Source organism: Mustela nivalis, assembly GCF_964662115.1.
Source record: "Mustela nivalis genome assembly, chromosome: 3".
Taxonomy (NCBI): Eukaryota; Metazoa; Chordata; class Mammalia; order Carnivora; family Mustelidae; genus Mustela; species Mustela nivalis.
This window is the reverse complement of record NC_139022.1, coordinates 55022642-55042839: the sequence shown is the minus strand read 5'-3', so window position 1 is coordinate 55042839 and position 20198 is coordinate 55022642. Positions and strand designations below refer to the sequence as shown.

General features: G+C 36.4%; 1 pseudogene across 1 annotated transcript; it reads right to left on the bottom strand.

The window, feature by feature from the left end:
- Positions 1 to 13181: 13181 nt before the first annotated feature.
- Positions 13182 to 18893, bottom strand: LOC309860921 (protein max pseudogene; annotated as a pseudogene). Its single transcript has 2 exons — positions 18447 to 18893; positions 13182 to 13273 (listed from the first exon to the last, which is right to left on the bottom strand). The product of its transcript is annotated as a protein max pseudogene (transcript).
- Positions 18894 to 20198: the final 1305 nt, after the last annotated feature.

Below are 20198 nucleotides of genomic sequence, written 5' to 3'. Positions count from 1 at the left end.
TGTGGTAAAGTATTCCAAGTGGATTCATTCTGTAGTAAAGAGCTGAACACAAAGAAACTGTTGAAATAGAAGGCTTTTACAAAGCAGCTACTGAGATCTACTTTTTTGTTCTGAGCTGGAAGTCTATTGAATGTATGCACAGGGGTGCTTTGTTTTCAACCTCCTCACAGTGGTGTTGTCTAACGATTTGTTTTCAAATTCTATGCTTATGAAGAGAAATGGACAGGGTCCCTTAACGGTCCTCAGATGAAAGAAAATACCACAGCAGATAAAACATAAACATTATACTGACTGGAAATTATAAGAAAGAACAGCAAGGAATCGAGACACTTTATTTTTAATTCAATGAATAAAATGTTTAGTCATAGAATCAAATTCATTAAACACTCTTCAATTTGTATTATGTTATAAATACAAATCTTGCAAAATCAGTCTCCTATTTAATTAAAAATTTTGAGTTCTGGCCAAAGAGTAATTTGTCCTAAATAGTGCTATTAATCGAACACACTTGAAGAATTCATTTGACATGTTTCACCTTGGTCATTACATTACAAAATTGGCCCTGCCTAGAAATGCTTAGTCATCCTCTCAACAAATGGTTTCTGAAGGTCTGCTTTGGGATAGGCACAGTGAGGTGGCTAACTTGCTGAAACTTTAAAAGATAAATGACCTGTAGTTTTAGTTGTGTGAATTATTATGTGGAGTACATTGACCCAGATAGTAAAATTAGACAAGGAAGACTTTATTCAAGAATATTACAAGAGGGGGACGCCTGGGTGGCTCAGTTGGTTGGACGACTGCCTTCGGCTCAGGTCATGATCCCAGAGTCCTGGGATCGAGTCCTGAATCGGGCTCCCAGCTCCACGGGGAGTCTGCTTCTCCCTCTGACCTTCTCCTCGCTCATGCTCTCTCTCACTGTCTCTCTCTCAAATAAATAAATAAAATCTTTAAAAAAAAAAAAGAATATTACAAGAGGGAGACAGGCTAGAACTAATTCTGAGCTCAACTCTACTGAAAAACAGACAAGAATTTTTAAGAGCTGGAGTAGGGGACCATAGGCAGCCTGTGTTTGCTAATCTGACCTACTCAAAGAACAAGTGTTCCCTTGGACTGGCAACTAGCTTTTAAAAAATATTTTTGAGATTACATTTCAAAGGTACAGGAGAATTTATAAATTACTAAGATAAATGCTCTAAGAAAAGGGAGGTCAGGGCCTTGGGTCAGGAAGAAACCTTTATAAAGACTAGTTCAGGGTAAGGGGAACATTAATGTTCCCCTTGGTCAGTGGAGAAGAAATAAAAATTAACTCTAAACTGAGTTCAGATGATTAATGTAAATCACATAGTCAATCTTAGCTAACGAATCTGTGGTAATATCATGTGTTTGTTCATTTTGATTCACTTTAGAGTATCTATTCATCTCTGTAAGGAGTAGAGACCTGCAAATGTCAGTTTTGCTTGTCATTGGAGTGGATATTAAAATGAACAAAAGTTTATGTTGTATACATCACCCTGCAAACATGAAGGTCTCCATAATCATTCAGCATATTATGGTGCTTCTGTTCAGTATAGTGCTGTAGGCTGGGCCTATGGAATCCATTGAAAACACTTGCCTCTGTTGAAAACCTACCCTCTGTTTTTTGATGAAACAAGGACATAGGAATACATACATTGTGGCCGATGTTGATGTTTAGCATTATTGTAGGAACTATTTAAGATGAAAATTGCCACAAAACATTTTTTGGATATAAAACAAGTTAGAGAACACTAACCCACTCAAAATTTTAGCATAAAAAATTTGCTATACACACATACAGTTTCCTTTTGGGAAAAATGCTAGGATATACATCTCATTACAGGACATGTATCTCATAAATGAAGTACAAACAAAAGTGACCAGATATTCTACAAAGAGAAAAACATTAAATCTTTAGGACCACCTTTATAAAATTGCATTGTGAAGAGTCCTTATGATTGGTGAAATAATCTGGAGAATGAAAATAATGTTGTTTTTTGTAACTGCCTAATATCATCAGAGTGACTCTTATTGTTTCTGAGAATAAAATAATTGAAGCAATTTATCCTCAAGACAAGTGCTATATAACTCTATCTATTATTGCTGTTGTGAATATAGTCAAAAGTATTTATAGTACAGTTTGAATAGAACAGACCAGATGTCTAAGTGTTGTTTCTCTTACTAGTTGTGGAAACCTTGCTTGCCAAATGACAGTGACAAATGGCAAACTACCTATTAGAGTACAGAGCTTCTTGTGGGTAGGTGATGTTATAGTTCACCTTGTACACATATTGGGTCCTATTAAGCATTTAAACACTACTTAGGGAACACATATGTAAGGGAAATGTTATTTGTATTTGGATATTGGCAGTATTTCAGTACAGAAAATGGAAATAACCAATACATATTTACTTAATTCCCATGGAAAGAGGATATTTGAAAACTAAAGCCATTTGCAAGTTTTTTTTCCCCTCATAATCACAGAATTACCATATAATTTATTATCCAAATTAGGACCCTTTGGTTCAGAAAAAAAAATACTAAAGAGGATAGGGTTCTCAGTCATATATTGGAGTGTCTATTACTCTACCCATTTTATAGAGAAGGAAACTAAAGCTTATTTATTGGTAAAGCTTGACTCTATATAAGGTATCTTAGAAGAAAATAAATAGAAGCCATTAGAAAACACAAATGTTCCACCCATATTTTGATAAGGTTTGTGGAACACTTGTTTCCTAAAGCCTTTCTGTAACGTTCAAGTCCCTCTGGGCACCATTCTTGATGTGGGGGTACTGGTGAGAACCTCGTTTGTAATCAGTGAAAATTACTCTAGCTTAAAGCTTTCTAAAGCTACAAGGGGATTAATTGAAAGTAACCAAGTACATTTTACATAATGAGAATTATGTACAGTTTATAAGCCATAAACTTAAACATAAAAATATGTGTTGGAGGGGGTGTCTGGGTGGCTCAGTGGATTAAGCCTCTGCCTTCGGCTCAGGTCATGAATCCCAGGGTCATGGGATGGAGCCCCACATCTGGCTCTCTGCTCAGAGGGGAGCCTGCTTCCTCCTCTCCCCCCGCCCCAACCCCGTGATCTCTGTCTGTCAAATAAATAAATTTTTAAAAAGAAAAAAAAAATATGTGTTGGGAAACTAAAAATATAGTGAGATAGGGTTCTACTGTTAACCTTACATTGTTCCACTAAGCAACTTTCCTATTCCCGGGGAATAGAGAAATATGTAGCTAGTTGATTGTTTTTATTTTAAGGAAATTGTTTTTGTTCTTGTTCCATCTAAATTCCTCTTCTCCTGCTGTGGGTTTTGTTTATTATTTTCTGCATTGCAAGATGGTTTGGACCTGCTATGTTTTATCAGAAGGTGGCTTTTGGTTTGTAGAGAAGTAGGCTTATGGTTGCAAAAAGTTCACACTTCAAATTAAAAAAAAAAAAATCTATTGTCGTATTTTTCTGTTTCTATTCTTAATTTCCCAGAAGTTGTATAGATCCTCTGTGTCCAATACCATCAACAATATCTGCTACAGAATTTTGTTATCTCTGTGTGTTGTATAGCACTGAGCAGGTTTTATTTTGTCCTCCTGAGCATCCTCTTCCTTCTGTAATTATCAGGAAATTGTGGGGAAAGTACATTTCAGAAGAAGTCTGAGCCAAAAATGCACCATCCATTGGGCAAAACCAATGATGGAGACATTGTGTACCAGTAAGCATATTCCTTGGCTATAACACATCAGGTTTTTGTTTTGTTCTGTTTTTTGTTTTTAAGATTTTATTTATTTGTCAGAGAGAGGGAGAGAGAGCGAGCACAGGCAGACAGAATGGCAGGCAGAGGCAGAGGGAGAAGCAGGCTCCCTGCCGAGCAAGGAGCCCAATGTGGGATTCGATCCCAGAACGCTGGGATCATGACCTGAGCCGAAGGCAGCTGCTTAACCCACTGAGCCACCCAGGCGTCCCACACATCAGGGTTTTAAAGTTGAAACATTTCATGGCAGAAATAATATGATTACAAATTCAAAATTACCTAGTATTAAAGTATAGTTAGTCGTTAATATAGTACACTATCTCTGTTCCATGATTTACCAATGTCCCATAGAAATCTCTTTTTTATCTAAAAATATATTGGCAGATCCATCTAATTCTGTCTGAAATGCTGGCTTTGAATAGGTACTTTCCAGTAAGCTTTGTGCCTCTCCCATTTCTAAAAAGTAGTTAATAATTGTTCTTTTCTATTCCCTATTGAATGTATAGTTATTGTGTATTTTTTAAAAATGTCTTGTTTTAATAGATATTTATTTTGGTGAACTGTTGGTTATTGTTCTTTTTTAAATACCTGAGCAACCACACAAGTTCTAATCATACCAGATTAGATGACTTCTGATAAAGTATAAATTATAAAAAAGGCAGTTAGCTTAAATATATGATGACTGGGGATAAAGGTTTCTTCTGAAAATGGGTATTGTGTGCTTAATTTAAAATTTTTAAGACCTATTCTTTCTCAATAATACAATACTATATGTATATTTAAGAAGTAGAGAAGCTAAAAAAAAAAAAAAGAAAAGAAAAGAAAGGAAAAAACTGTACTTCCATAATTGAAGTACCGTAAGAAATTGATTTACTCCTTCTACAGTGTGATTCAAAAATCTGAATGCTTGACTTTCATATACACTATAGTCAAAAGTACATGGAACTGATTTTGTCATTAATGTTATTTCAATTATATCTTAACCTTTACTAAAGTGCCATTTTCTTCAGTAGATATGGACAAATCAATATTATGCAATTGTATACACATGAGTTATAAAATTACAACACTAGGGAATTTATAATGAAACCTTGACTCTAGGATTGACCAAACATGAAAAGAATGTCTGAATAAGTCTAGGGATATCAGGATAAAAGAATTGATGTGAATAATATCAAAATCTAAGTCAAGTATTACCCTTTGTATAAATTCTCATTTGCTCCTTTGTGAATTTTATCTTATATTTGCATAATGAAGTGTTACTGACCATTTATTGTATACAAGTACTGGCATAGATACATTATATATCATAATTTGGGCATGGGCATTAATTTTAAGTAGCTCACAGTCTGAGACAACAAGAAGAAATAAGTATACACGATTTCAATCACAGCACACTTAGTACCAAGAAAAAGTAAAACCCTTACATTGCTACTGGAATACAGAATAGTACTGAACCTCAGGATGTATGGAGGACAGAGAGAATCCCTAGGTGTAATCAAAAGTTTGCCGCCATTGTCTGTGCAAAGAAATACCAAAGGACAGTGGGAAGGTAAAAACAGTGAGTTTTTGGAGACCAGGCTGCATAATGCCTTGGGGGAAAATGGATTCTTACCAAAATTTCCAAGGAGAAACCTTGATTTTTCAATTTTGAAGTCAGAATTTGAGAAAGGTTAGATAGTCCTGCCATGTCTCTATAAAGTTTACAAATAAGTTTTCATCCCCCAATAGTTTTTATTTTTTTGAAGATTTAATTTATTTTTTTGACAGAGAGAGAGAAAGGACACAAGCAGAGGGAGTGGTGGGTAGAGGAGGAGGGAGAAGCAGACTTCCTGGGGAGCAGGGAGCCTGATATGGGACTCTGTCCCAGGACCCTGGGATCATGACCTGAGCCGAAGGCAGATGCTTCACCAACTGAACCACCCAGGTGCCCCCATCCACCCTCGCAATAGTTTTTAAACATTTCATTAGAAAAATATCAACCAGTCTATGATTCTAAATTGTTTCATTATCTATTATTATCAATTTGACCTCAGGTGAAGGATAACAAACTTTGACTGGAAACAGATCAATACCTATTAGGGAAGTCGCTATAATGGAAGAAAACAAATGGGCTCTGGAGCCAGACAGGTCTTTTTCAAGTGGGCTCAGATCTCAATTTCTCTATGGCTACTACCTTGACTTTGCATTTCATTCTGCTCTTTGCTCTCCTACATCCTTGGACCCAAGCCCCTTTTATTCTGTTCTTTCTTTGTTGCCCATTGTATTTATCTTCTTCCAATATATGTTATAACCTTTTTATTATGTTTTTTGTTACTGTGCTCTTCTGTGAAAATTTATGCTTCATGAGGACATCTGGTCTCTTTTGTTCATTGGTACATTCCCAATGTGAAGTACAGTAACACGTAATAAATGCTAAATAAATATTGAATAATTAATAAATGAACAACTGTTAGCACTATCACTCACTAACTATGTGTTTGTTGGATATGCTCAATCCTTTTGAATCTTACTTATGTATAAATCAAGTCAAGAATTCCTACTCCAGGGACGCCTGAGTGGCTCAGTTGGTTAAGCAGCTGCCATCGGCTCAGGTCATGATCCCAGCGTCCTGGGATCGAGTCCCACATCGGGCTCCTTGCTCAGCAGGGAGCCTGCTTCTCCCTCTGCCTCTACCTGCCATTCTGTCTGCCTGTGCTCACTCTCTCCCCCTCTCTCTCTGATAAATAAATAAAAAATCTAAAAAAAAAAAAAAAGAATTCCTACTCCATACGGTTTAATTTTTAAAAAATGTATATATTTATATTATACAGTTGACCCATGGAGGTTAGGGGTGCCAACCGCCCACACAGTCAAAAGTCTGTATAACTTTTGACTCCCTAAAAACCTAACTACTAATAGCGTACTATTGACTGGAGCCTTACTGGTAACATGAATAGTCAATTATCACATACAAAAAATGTGTTAATTTCTAAAGAAAATAAAATCATAAGGAAGAGATACTACATTTAGAGTACTGTACTGTATTGAAAAAAATCCATATATGATTGAATCTGTGCAGTTCAAACCCATTTTATTCAAGGGTCAACTGTATGTATCTATAGATATACATATATACAAAGAGAGAGATTGAAGGAAGGAATAAGATAGGAAGAAGGAAAGGAAGGGAAGGAAGATACACTAGAACCCTGAGTATAAGCAGCACTTAAATGTACCTGGTTATCATCATGTTCCTTCTTGCTAATTAATGGACACATCTGTAGCCAGAAGTTATTCCTCAAAGTGTAGATCAAATTGTGCTTTGTACCTGAGTGAGATCTTTGAACCCAGTCACACTGATCAGGGTCCTAAATATTCTGCTTACAGCTTAAATACAACTTCTAGAAAAACAATATGCAGATGCTAGCTTATTTGGACAAGTTATAGGGCAGCAAGTAGTTGCAAGTGGCAACTGAGTAAAGGGATTTGTTGGTATGGAAACTGTTGTCATTAACACACATTTTTTATTAATTCATCGTGTTTCCATAGTTTCATTATACATTCAGAAAAATACGTCTTCTTTGAAATTAGTCCTGAACACACCGGAAGACATTGAATTTGACAGGTGATCTCTAATAAAAACAAAAACAAAAACAAAAAAAATGCAGCAGTGCTTTTAGAATTAAAGTATAAAGGGCAAAATAAACAAAAGCATTTTATAAAATTTTATGTAAAAGAACACTCAGTGAAAGAGACATCCAGTGGCTTCCCAATGATTCACAACCCGAGACAAGGGACAAAGCCAGGGAGTCTATTCAATACCTCTTGTCTCTATAGAAACAACACTATTAACACCCACTCCTTTTCTATTTCCATGGTGACAGGACACAGAAGTACCTTAGAAAGAAAATGGGTAAAGATAAGAGATCTTTTAAGTGTTGATGGAGGTGAGTGGAGGCTGGTGATGACAGGAAGTACGGATGCTCACTAATCTCAAGTAATTTCTTATAGTCATGGAAGGATGTTGCAATCAGGGCTTTAGCTCTAGTGATAGATCAGGGCACCATTAGGCTACGGCAGAGTTCACAAAATAAACATTCCCAAACCACCTGAGTAATTTTACATGCAAATCTTACTAGATTTTATTTGACAATTAAAAGCAAAATAAAGGGTGCGTTTGTTTGTTTGTTTGTTTTGAGTTTGTTTATTTAAGTAATTTCTGCACCCAAGGTGGGATCAAACCCATGAAGCCTAGATCATGAGTTGCATGTTCCTCTGACTGAGCCAGCCAGGCACCACCAGAATTAGTTTAAAAAAGTGTTTAATAAAAATATAAATAAGGGGAGTCTGGGTGCCTCAGTCAGTTAAGTGTCTGCTTTTGGCTCAGGTCATGATCATGGAGTCCCAGGATTGAGCCCCTCATCCAACTCTATGCTCAGTGGGAAGCCTGCTTCTTCCTCTGCCCCTGACCCAGCTCCTGTTGTCTCTCTTCTTCTCTCTCTCTCAAAATAAATGAATTATAAAATATCTTTTAAAAATATACAAATAATATGTTCTCCCTTATATTTATTTATACACTATTATCTCATTTTATCATTGAATTGCTACATAAAAGGGAATAGCATTAATGTTGTTTAGTTTTTAGAAGAAATAATATGATGGAATCAAGTGCATAAAGACTATTTTATAGCTTAAATTGTTTCCAGCTTCTAGTTTATTCTGGTAAATTCGTTCTTGAAGGAAATTTTCCAAAAATACCAAAGATTTAGAAGATGAAAAGAGAAGGGAAGGAAAGTACTCAGACAATTTTAATACCTCTATAGTGGAATTATTCACGGCTAAATAGGCTCTTAGCTCTTTTTCTCATTGACATATGCCAAATATAATATTAACAATGGAATGAAGGACAGACATATTCTCTGCCATCCCCTATATCATTTCCTATGACTTCCTGAAAGTTAAAATTACTTTAAGTTACAGGGAACATGAATCAGGAAAGCTCATGGTAGATTAAATAGTATAGAGAAATGAATGAAGTGCTGTCCTACTGCATGTACCAGCTCAGTTGGCTGGGGATAGCCATCCAAAGGCCTGTGTGCTCTATTCCATGTAGTGGACAGAAATCTTGTGAAAATATTAAGATTGGTATATCTTCCATCTTTAAATAAAAATGCATTATAATTTGCAACTGTGTTTAATGTTCCATGCTTGGTTCTTTCATTGTGAGGGGTTATTGATCTCTTTGTTTTGCTTGTTAACATTTCCTCCATGAAATCTCTCTTTCTAGTTTTGAAAGAATAAAGATAACACCCTTGAAAGATTACTGCCATGCCTTCTTTTATAGTGATGCACCTTTCAGTAGAAAAGTTTCCCTAAGGACAGTCATATTTGACACACCCAGATTCAAGGGAATAAGAAAGCTGTGACAGTAAGACTGGATTCATTGGGGTAATGGGAAAGGCCCAGGTACACTTGCCATGCTTAACTGTCCAATTGGTGTCTGCAAGAGTTTCATTCAGTAAAACCTTTCAAGCACCAGGATATGATCATTTTTATCAGTCATTGATGAAACCAAGTTGTAGCTTAAAAAACATAATTTCAATTTGAAAGTAGAACAAATATTATATCAGCATTACTCTCCTTAAACATGAGACTTAGATAAGTAAATTAATCAGTGAATTAATCAAATCACATTAGTATCTCCTAGGTTATAACAAATCTTTTATTATTCTTATTCTCTGCAATTTTAGAGCTGGGTAAGATAAGATTGTACCTGAACCATAACACTTATGTCATTATTTAAGGATAATAATATAGTTAATTTTATAGAAAAGAAATTATCAAAAGAACTGGCCATTTGTTATTATTATTCAACTCTAAAGAGTATGTCAGTAGTTTCTCCAGAAAAAATCTCATATATGTCTATCTCTACTTTTAAATTTATTTGACGATGTTATCCTTAAGTATTTTGAATTGTAATTAAAATTGTATATTCATTGTATGAATGATAATGATGAATGAAGAAATTTAAGTTGATGAACTTAAATTAAATTGGGTTATCAGTGTTGCTAAAATAAACACCCACATATTTTGTATTATAACAAAATTACTAGTTTTTAAATCATTAAATATGTAAAAAGGGTACAAAAAATTACTAGCAATTTTTACATGTAATTTCCAGGACTTCTTCAAATAGATGGTCCAATAAAAACATTTCCTTTTTTCTTCCTATTTTTATATTTGTAGCTATACTTTATTTAGAAATACATAATGAACTAGTATGTAATCTGTGGTATGTATATATTGCTTATTTAACATGTAACTTAGTTGCTTAATTTTATATAATAAGTTACTGCAGTGGCAGTTTAACCACTATTTTATCTTTTCATTGGCTTTCTGTGAGGCCAACCCACATAGTAAGATATCTCACATATGGGAAGTAGTATGTTTGTGTCACTGAAAATCCATGGGTTATGGTTTTGCCTTTTACTAGATTATTAAAATCTTTTTTCTCTCTAGGTCAACATATCAGTTTGCCAAAGCAATTTTTAAAAGCTAAAAACACTTTGCCAAAGTAAAGTTGGTACTAGGTGGTAGAGTGGAAAAGAATGGACTTTGAAGTGGGGCAATTCTGCATTTGAATCTACCTTTGACAATCCTTTACCAAGTGAGTGATATTGACCTATTTAGTTATTTTACCCATTGTTCATTTTCTCATCTGGAAATAGGAGAAACAGTATCCGTAAGGAGTTTTTGGTTATGAGAAATAATATCTGCAAAAACACAGCCAAGAATGTAGAATATGATTCATGTTTAATAAATATCAGATGAAATATAACAAAACTTTAATAAGACAAAGCTTTCCATGAGTTTCCTCTTCATAATGTAAAATAAAGGAAAAGGAAAGGGACTTAATATGTAATGACCAATTGGTTTAGTCAGCTTCTGCACCAAAGTCAATACTTTTTTTCCCTATTTTAAAGCACCTTGGGTAACTGAAGCACTCAAGTTAAATAAAAGGGCATAGCTCCTCCCTATCCCCCAACATGTGAGTCAGTCTTATGACATTGACACATTAGCCAGGAGTCCCAGGTCTTTCCCCAGACACAAGATTTTGCAGAACTTCAGTTCATGCCACAAGGAGACCAGAGCAGTCAGACTTCTTCAATTTGACTTGCACGGGCCACTTTTTCATGACCACTGCAAGGTTGGGGAGAACGGTTGTATAGGATAGAGCCCACACCTCTTTCTCTATCCACACCTCTCAACAGTTTCTTTTTTTACCATCCTTTCTACTCACATTTTTCTTATTCTAGTAATCCGTATTTACATCTCCAGTCCTGGGTATTTTAACATATGTTATCCTCACTCATAATTTTTTGCTGAGTAAAATACATGCTAAATTGCCCTTTAAAACCTAAACAGGAAATACTATTATTACAACACAATACTAGTTCTGTATAATTAATCTACTAGATAAAATAGTGCTGGAAGGACTGAACCATTAGAATTGAGAATAATCTTCTTAAATGAGGAAATAGGACATAAATGTTTCTGGAGTCCATTTCATGTAATCAAGTTCTATTTACCCACACTAATAAATGGAGAGTGAATACTATGGCATGAATAATCTCAGATAATAACCTTTGAGAAGTAGATAAACCAATGGTCATTCCCAGAATTTGAAATGCTTGATTTTTGTGGGTATGCTGGTTTATATTACTTTTATCTAATTACTCTGTTCCAGTCTGTTTGATATAAAGATGTGTCTATACTTTCTATTACTTACTCTATACTTTCTGTTTATATACTAAATATACAGATTACTTATCAAGCAAAGTTGCTGGTTGTATAGGAATTGCCTCTATTTTAATCTAGGTGGGAGATAATTTATTTAAAAAATGTAATAGAATAGCAGTGTGGCCTTATGGAAAGTAGTGAATCCAAACTATATTCTTCATCTTAATGATTAGATAACAAGGAAAATAATTACAAATGGCATTAATTGAATTCACTGTTGTTGCATTCTTAACACTTTCCCCTACGGACTTTCTATGCATCATTTCACAAAATGCCACAAAATTTCACAGGTTGCCAGATTTAGCAAATGAAAATATTGGATGGCCATTTATCTGAATTTCAGGTAAACTTTTTTTTTTTTCATTATAGGTATACCCCATGCAATATAAGGACATACTTGTTATCTGAATTCAAATGTAATTTGGTATCCTATAGTTTATCTGGCAACCCTAAAATTCCTTTAATCATTATACACCATTATTAGTAATCCCCATTATAAAGAAAAGAAATGGAGGTTAAATCACTTGTTCCATGCTATATGGATATTTAGTTTGGAATAAAATCAAAATAGTCCGATAGTCCCATTTCATAGTTCATACTCCTCAGCAGTTTACTCTCCGCTCTACCTCAGTGGCAACTTCGATGAGCCAAAAGCCTGCTGCATGTGATCACCATGGTCCCTTCTCAACTCTAATCACCCATGATGTAGTCCTATTTATCAAGGTACAAAGCGGTTTACTGTTTAAAAGTTAATTAATAAAAAAAAAAAAGAATATACTAAAAAAAAAAAAAGTTAATTCCACTTCCTTACTCCAAAATGAATGACTTTATTTTCATAGCATCATTAAAACAGCACTAATGTAAATAATTTTCACATTTTTTGAGAAACTTTGCAGAGATCATTGTGCCATAGCCAGCCAATCACTTACTCTATCAGAAAATTTGATTTCTGTAATATATCCAATGGCCCTTGCAGTTTCTCTCCAAAGTTTTATGTGCTCATTACTACCTATTTACTTGTAAAAATGCTAATAAAATGTGCATTGGTTTAAAAATAGGGAAAAATGCTCCTTCAAGTAACTACTGTGGTTCATTCTCTCTACTGTAAAATGGATCCTGGCCATGGCAGTTAGAAAAGTTGTATTCTGCATAGTATGGACTTGAAAGCTCAGAGGCGAAAAGGACCTCCCAGTCATATAAAAAGTAATTTTAAAGAGTTGTAGGGTTTGGGAGGAAGGGTGATAAGGAGGTGTTTCACTTTGGGCTCAGTAAAAGATTTTGAATTTATTTTGCCTAGCATCACCTCAGTCAGGTCCAAGTGACACATCTCATATCATGAGTTAGTTCATTGATAGGAGTCCAAGATTCTATCTTTATTCCAAAATGGAGGCAGGGTAGTTGGCAGCACCCAGTTCATCTGACGTGGTTAAATGGGGGAACTGAGCAATGTTTCAGATCCATAGTGGCTATCCTCTGATAGCAGAGAGGATTGTCTTATAATAAAGTAGTGGGAAAGACAATTTATACATATTCTGGACAGAGATAATGTAGGATATTCAAGGTAGATCTACAAATGGAGACTGGACAATCTATGAGCTTGAAGGACTGCCAAGTAGCTCCAAGACCCTAGTGTCAAATGGTAATTGCTATGACTGTGGCAATAGCCAAAGACTCGGCAACTTTGTTTCCTGCTCTAGCTCTGAAGAACTGGGTCCACATGTTGCCTTGGAGAGGGAGAAGGACTTCACAATTAGGGCACAAATAACATAGAGAATAGGAACCTATATTTATTAATGAAAATCATTGGTCCCCTCTGATTTACTGTTTCCAGTCTTCAGTGTTCTACTGGGTTCGTTCTTTTATTTATTTATTTTTCTCCTCGGTAATGTTTTGGTCACGTTCATATGAGACACGTTGTTCAGGATTCCAAGAATAATGTTGATTTGATCAAATACACTGCTAGTCATGTGCAACTCCTAGTTAACTCTAATTTCTTATTCTCTTATGTAAGAAAAAATATCTGAGGGGTTCTTGTGTGGCTCAGTTGGTTAAGTGTCTGCTTTCAACTCAGGTTATGATCACAGGGTCCTGGGATCAAGCCACACCTTGTGCTCCCCTGCTCAGAGGGAGCTGCTTCTCCCTCTCCTCCCCACTTGTGCTCTCTCTTGCTATCTCTGTCTCTCTTTCTCAAATAAAGTCTTCAAAAAAAAAAAAAAAAAAAAAGAAAGCATATCTAAGGGTATGAGAGAGATAGACTTAAAGGGATAAGCTTACTACCTCACTAATGTATTTTGTAAAGGAAAACATTTGCTAACTCATTGTAATACAAAAACATTGCAATGTGATGATCCAAGTATCATAACATTTAGGATGTGAGCTACTATGTATAAGAATAGGGAGCTATGGCTATGATTATAAATTCTTCTGCCTAAAATCCTCCAAAATCTTTAACTAAGTCATCATAATTCATCAGATACAGGACACTCTTCATAATCTGTTCACAATTTATCTCTCTAGTCTCTTCCCTTTCACATTCTCTCATGCTTTTCCAGTCCTAGGAACAACGTGTCATTTGCTGTATCTGGAATACATCATGTAATTTAGTTTCTGGTAACTCTGCTTGTGTTTCCCTATCTGCCGGGATCACACTTTCCCTATATTCTATGCATATTCATCTTTCAAAGTTCAAAACAAATGTCACCTTCTCCATGACATCTTATCTATATACTGAGAATTAATACTTTTTTCTTTTCGTCATGCTCAAATAATATTTCTTATGCCTCTGAATTAGAGTTTTTCTTCAGTAATATCATTATTTGTTGATAAATTTACCTATGATCATACATAATGAAATATGGTAGAATGCAGCTTATATGATTTCCTATTATGTCCCCAACAAGATGTCTGTGATTTAAAAGGTATTTAATAAATATTTGTTAAGTGAATAACTAAGTGGAAATAAACTATGTACTGATCTTAGACTCTATCATGAATATATAATGCTTATAAACAGGGAAATTCTACAAATACTTATTATTTAACAGTTAATAGGGCCAGAAAATAATTTCCAGACCAAGAAAGTAAATGATGTTATTTGAGGATCAGATATAATGGAAAGTAGTATGGTTTAATAGAAAAAGCATGGTCTTGGAAATAGAACTAGATTTTCATTTGAAATTGTCTGCTTTGAGTTATGAGGTCAAAGAGTAATTATTTAACCTCTTGAGACTCATTACGGCTGTCACTACAAAATGTGAACAAAAATTATAAAGGAGGAGGAGTTATAAAGTGGTTAATTCAATCTCTGGTACATAGTAGATGATCATTAAATGTGAATTCACTCCCCCTTTTCTGGAGTATTCTGAGGTCAACATTTGAACAAAATTAGTCATGATGATGGAACATGCCAGGTTAAAACTACCTAAAAATACCGAAGTTAAAAGAAAAAGATTAGGGGTGCCTGGGTGGCTCAGTGGATTAAGCCTCTGCCTTTGGCTCAGGTCATGATCTCAGGGTCCTGGGATCAAGTCCTGCATCTGGCTCTCTGCTTGGCAGGGAGCCTGCTTCCTCCTCTCTCTCTCTCTGTCTGCCTCTTACTACTTGTGATATCTCTCTGTAAAATAAATAAATAAAATCTTTAAAAAAAAAGAAAGAAAAAGATTAGGTCAGCTTTGAGTTATTTAATTATGAAGAGAATAAGGTGAAATTTGTCAAATTTTATTTAAGCCATTTTACAGGGCTTAAATATTTTAAAATTATTTTAAATAATTTAAAAATTATTTATTAATAACAGTGTTGACTCAATTTAGTTTTATAATTGTCTTTTTTCAGGTGTAAAATAAAGTACTAAAATTTTCTTGACATGTTTGCAGTATTTTTTATTATCACACCTAACATCTTTTCTTATTTTGTAACTCCACGCGGAGTCAGTCTCTTTATAGTTTTTTCTTTTGGAAACTATCTATGTCAGCCTCCTCTGCATGTCTCTATCACATGTATCTTGAACTTTCTGGTGTGTTATGTAAAACAATACCAGCACCTTCTGCTTGAAGTAGGTAAAAATGACAAGATGAAAAGCTGACTATGAAAAAAAAAAAGAACCCTGGCTCATTTGCAAAACAGCAAAATGTTTTCTGTTCCTTCAAAGAAAAACATTTGGAAACAAAGCATAATTTTCAACTATTTTTACACGGGATAATTTCCTTTCAGATCTGTGGCTAGGGCTCATGATAAAATTAACACTTTTGGTAATTAATTGACTACCTACTTGATTGACTATTCTACTTGATTGAAAAAAATGTCTAGATAGAACTATTCTTTCATTAAGGGATTGAGGACTTGAGTTAAATAGTTAGAAATAATTTATGACTCTTAAAAGATTAAAATATAAAAGTTAAAAGATCACCTAACTATGATTAACAATGTAAAGAGGGTATTTCTGTCTTTAGTGCAGTGATGTGAATATTCAAGCCAATACTATTCACCTGATCAGGAAACTGTCTCAGGGGTTCAGGATAAACAGGTATATTTTAATTTATGGAAGTTAAGAAACCCAATAGCCATTCTCTTGATAGTAATCAGGGAGGCTGCTCCACATTTATCTCTGTTTACCTTCATCAGGTTATAAACCTTGAATTTTCTAGACTTTCCTAGAATATGGTCTTTTTATAGACAAGGGATGTCAATAATACTATAATATCCAATATCTTTGAAAGTTTATTTTTAATGCTCCATGCAATTACATTTCAAGGGAGGAATCTCAGGAGCATCTGTAGAAAGAAACCATGAAACTTATGGTGTGGCTTAACATTTATTGAAACCTCATTTGCAGCACAATGTGACAGATATCCATTTCTCCCTCATCCTCACTGCTAAATCCAAGCTAAAACCCTGGAAATAGTCAAAGGGACAACAAAAGGAGCTTTCTTAAAGTTGTTAGGAAGACAACACACTGGTTTAAGACCCCAGGATGAGAGGAACAGAGTATCAAGGTGTTTTACATCCTCTTATCAAAAAATAACAACAACAAAAATTAACCAAGACCACACATTTCCCAACACTTAAACCAGGAAAGGAGGGCATTCCTAGTAGGCCTGTTCCTCTCCTGGACTGAGTGGGAGCTGTGTCTAACACACCCGATTAGACCTGGTAGAACCAGCAAGGCCTGTTGGTCTGTAGTTCCACAACAATGACTCTCTTTTCCTTACTGGCCCTGGACCTGAGACTTCTTTACCTGGTCTAGAGACACCAGGAGGCTGATGGGGAAGGGGTTGTATGAGGTGGGCGAACCAGTATGAAGATCACATCACAACACAACGCAAGTAGACTGGGGTCCAGTTTTCATTTCCAAGAGACAGGAGTGGTCCTACCATAGTAAGCATCCAGTCAGGGAAGTTTCCTCATCCATGAAAAGCAGAGACTACCATCTTCCCCCAAGATACACCAAGTGGGTACAACTGGGGAAACGCTTTCTCCAACTTACCACCAGCAGTGAATAGGAGGAAGATCAGAAGTTCCATGTAAACTTAGTGGATACCAGTGTGGAATATCTGAAAGCTGTACTGTCATTAGAACTCAGACCCACAAAAACAGGCCAGGCCATGTATGCTAAACCTAAGCATCTCACCCTGAACACTGTCTATCCAATCCAACAAGCATTATGTTTAGCCATTCCCAAGATTTAGAAAAATCTATGTATGATATAGATCAAAGAATTAGGTGGAGATCAATGGAAAACTGGCCATTGAAAAGATTCATGTTCTATCCATGGAAAAATGAAGAGAATACTGAAGAATGATATACTAAGAATCCAAGCTATCTATCCACCTCTGAATAAAAGCAAATGCCACTTCAAAGTTGAGGTCAGTTCAGTCATGCAATCAGGTTTGTGTGGCAAGGAAACAACTTTTGAAAAGGATGGGCTTTCTAATGTTGGATCTTATCAGAGGACTCAATGCCTAGTGACAATTTTTTTTTTTTTTAAGATTTGATCACTGCTTTATGAATCTGTGGTTTTGCAATACCGACGTCATCAGGAAAAGGGACAGTTCACTCAGATTCAATGGCAGGAAATAAATATCAAAGCATCATTACTGGCATCAATACAGAACCTCTACCTGACCAGATCCTTCCTTCTTATCCTACCCACTAATGCCCCACAACCCCACCCCTGGTAGCTACCACTTTACTGCTGCCTGCTGTCCCCCGCACATTACCACATGTGTCATGCAGCCCACCCTAAGCCTGGCTTAGAGAACCACAAGTGAAACAGGCCAAAGTCTCTGTGCTGCACATCTGTCCCCACTTTTTTACACCACAAACTTCTTCAAGGATCTGGTCCTTCAATAGGATTGATAAATAGCTTTTTATGGGGAAAAATAATTAAAGGAAGGATGAGTAATCCTGATTACTTCAAACTAGTTATCTCCTTAAAGCAGAGCAGACCACAGATTTACAGTCTATCAAATGGAAGTGAAGGTGGCCTGGGAGCGAAGGCAGAAGGGGCAGGAGTCCTCCGTGCCTCTGCCCAGCAGGGCTGGAGGAGTTGGTAGGTGGTCACGACACTGTGCTCAGAGGTCTAACCAGTTGTCCCTACTCCACAGAAGCAGCTGCCAGTGTGGGGTGTTTGAGTTTAAAAATTTCCTGGCAGTATCAGGGAATCCCTGAAGGCAAACGTTTAAAAAAAAAAAAAGAAAAAAGGTGGAAATGGGGAAGGAAAATGAGAGCCATTAGCCAGGAGCTTCGATATAAAAATAAAAATAAAAATAAAAAGAGAAAGGGGGGGGGGAGGGTCTCTTATATGTTCCAGAGGGTTCTGAGCATGAACTGAAAGTAGGATGAGACAACGCAGGAGTCGGACAGTTTGTATTGCTCTCATCCCCCATCTGGAGGTTTTACTGTTTTGGGGCTCTTCAGGCTCTGACTCCAAACTGCAGTCTGAGCCTCCATTAAAGGCAGAAATAGTACTGCCCCTGGCGCTGGTGTAGAGGCTATTGTCTGAGGAGGGGTAGTTGGTCCGCAGTTGGACACTTGATCTTGCCTTTCCAGTGCACGGACTTGCTGCTCCAGATCATTCTGCCGCTTGAGGTCATCAATATCTTGCTGGTGTGTGTAGTTTTCCCTTTGCATACACTGGATATACTCTGTGGGTTTGTCTAGGGTTTGGGCCCATGGTGCCTGCTGTCCTTTGGAGTGATGGAACAGAGTCCCACAAACTGTGAAAGCTGTCTTTGATGTAGTTGCCACGTTTTTGTTCCAGTGAGCTATGATGAGCCTGTTAGCTGCAGATTGAAACCTTGGTTGCTCTTCATAGCTCTCCACCTCCATGTCCTTGTTGTCACTCATTTCACATGGCCCAGGGAGCAGCCACTGCAGCCATGTCAGGGAAAGGGGAGGGGAAGAGGAGGAGGAAGTCAAGAACAGCAAGGAACCAAGACTCCCCACCCCAACACACACACACCACTCATTCCCGACTAGCTCTCTCACTACACACACATACCATGGGTGAGGACCACCTCCTCACTCTAGTGACAAATTCAATAACGTTAGAAAATTGCATTCATCATCATTATCCTGATGGTTAATGCATCACCCTTGGGAAACTTAATTTTCTTTAAATATCAATCTGGTCAACTCTCAGGAGACAAAAGAATAATCAGAGAACATTAACTTTAATGGTCATGATGAGCCCTCAGGGTGGGTTCAGTGTCGGTGCCAACCATAAACCAGTTTTCTTCTGAACTTCTGTTGGTGAATAAGCACCACACCAGGTACAAGATGTATGTTCTGTCAAATTGAGAAAAGAGAAGATTGCAGTGAACATAGATAAAGACTGCTGTTGAAGAAAAACTGGGCAATTTCCCTTTTTCTTCTTAATATAAAAGATAGCAGAGAGTTCATATTTATACTTCAATCCTGCTGAAAAGAGAAGGAAATCAGTCTGAATGCATGTCTATTTAAGGCTGTATGTAATGTATGTATATTATTTATTTATTTATTTTAAATTTTATTTTTTCAGTGTTCCAAGATTCATTGTTTATGCACCACACCCAGTACTCCATGCAATATGTGCCCTCCTTAACACCCACCACCAGGCTCACTTATCCCTCCACCCACCCCCCAAAACCCTCAGTTTGTTTCTCTGAGTCCACAGCCTCTCACGATTCCTCTCCCCTTCTGATTCACCCCAATTTACTTTTCCTTTACTTCTCCTAATTTCCTCCATGTTATTCCTTATGCTCCACAAGTAAGTGAAACCCTGTAATAATTGACTCTCTGTGCTTGCTTGACTTATTTCATTCACTCAGTATAATCTCCTCCAGTCCCATGCATGTTGATACAAAAGTTGGGTATTCATCCATTCTGATAGCTGCATAATATTCCATTGTATATATGGACCATATCTTCTTTATCCATTTGTCTGTTGAAGGGGATCTTGGCTCCTTCCACAGTTTGGCGATGTGGCCATTTTTTAAATAAAAACTGGAATGCTTGACTAAATACTCTCTTAGGACCACCATCTCCATTCTTCCTAGAGTGGAAGTTTCCTCCAGAATGTGTTCCACTCACTTTCTTGCTCCCTGTCCCTCCCTTTCTTCCTAATTACTTTCCCAGTCTCTGAGTTGCCCTGACCAGGGTACAGCTCTTTGG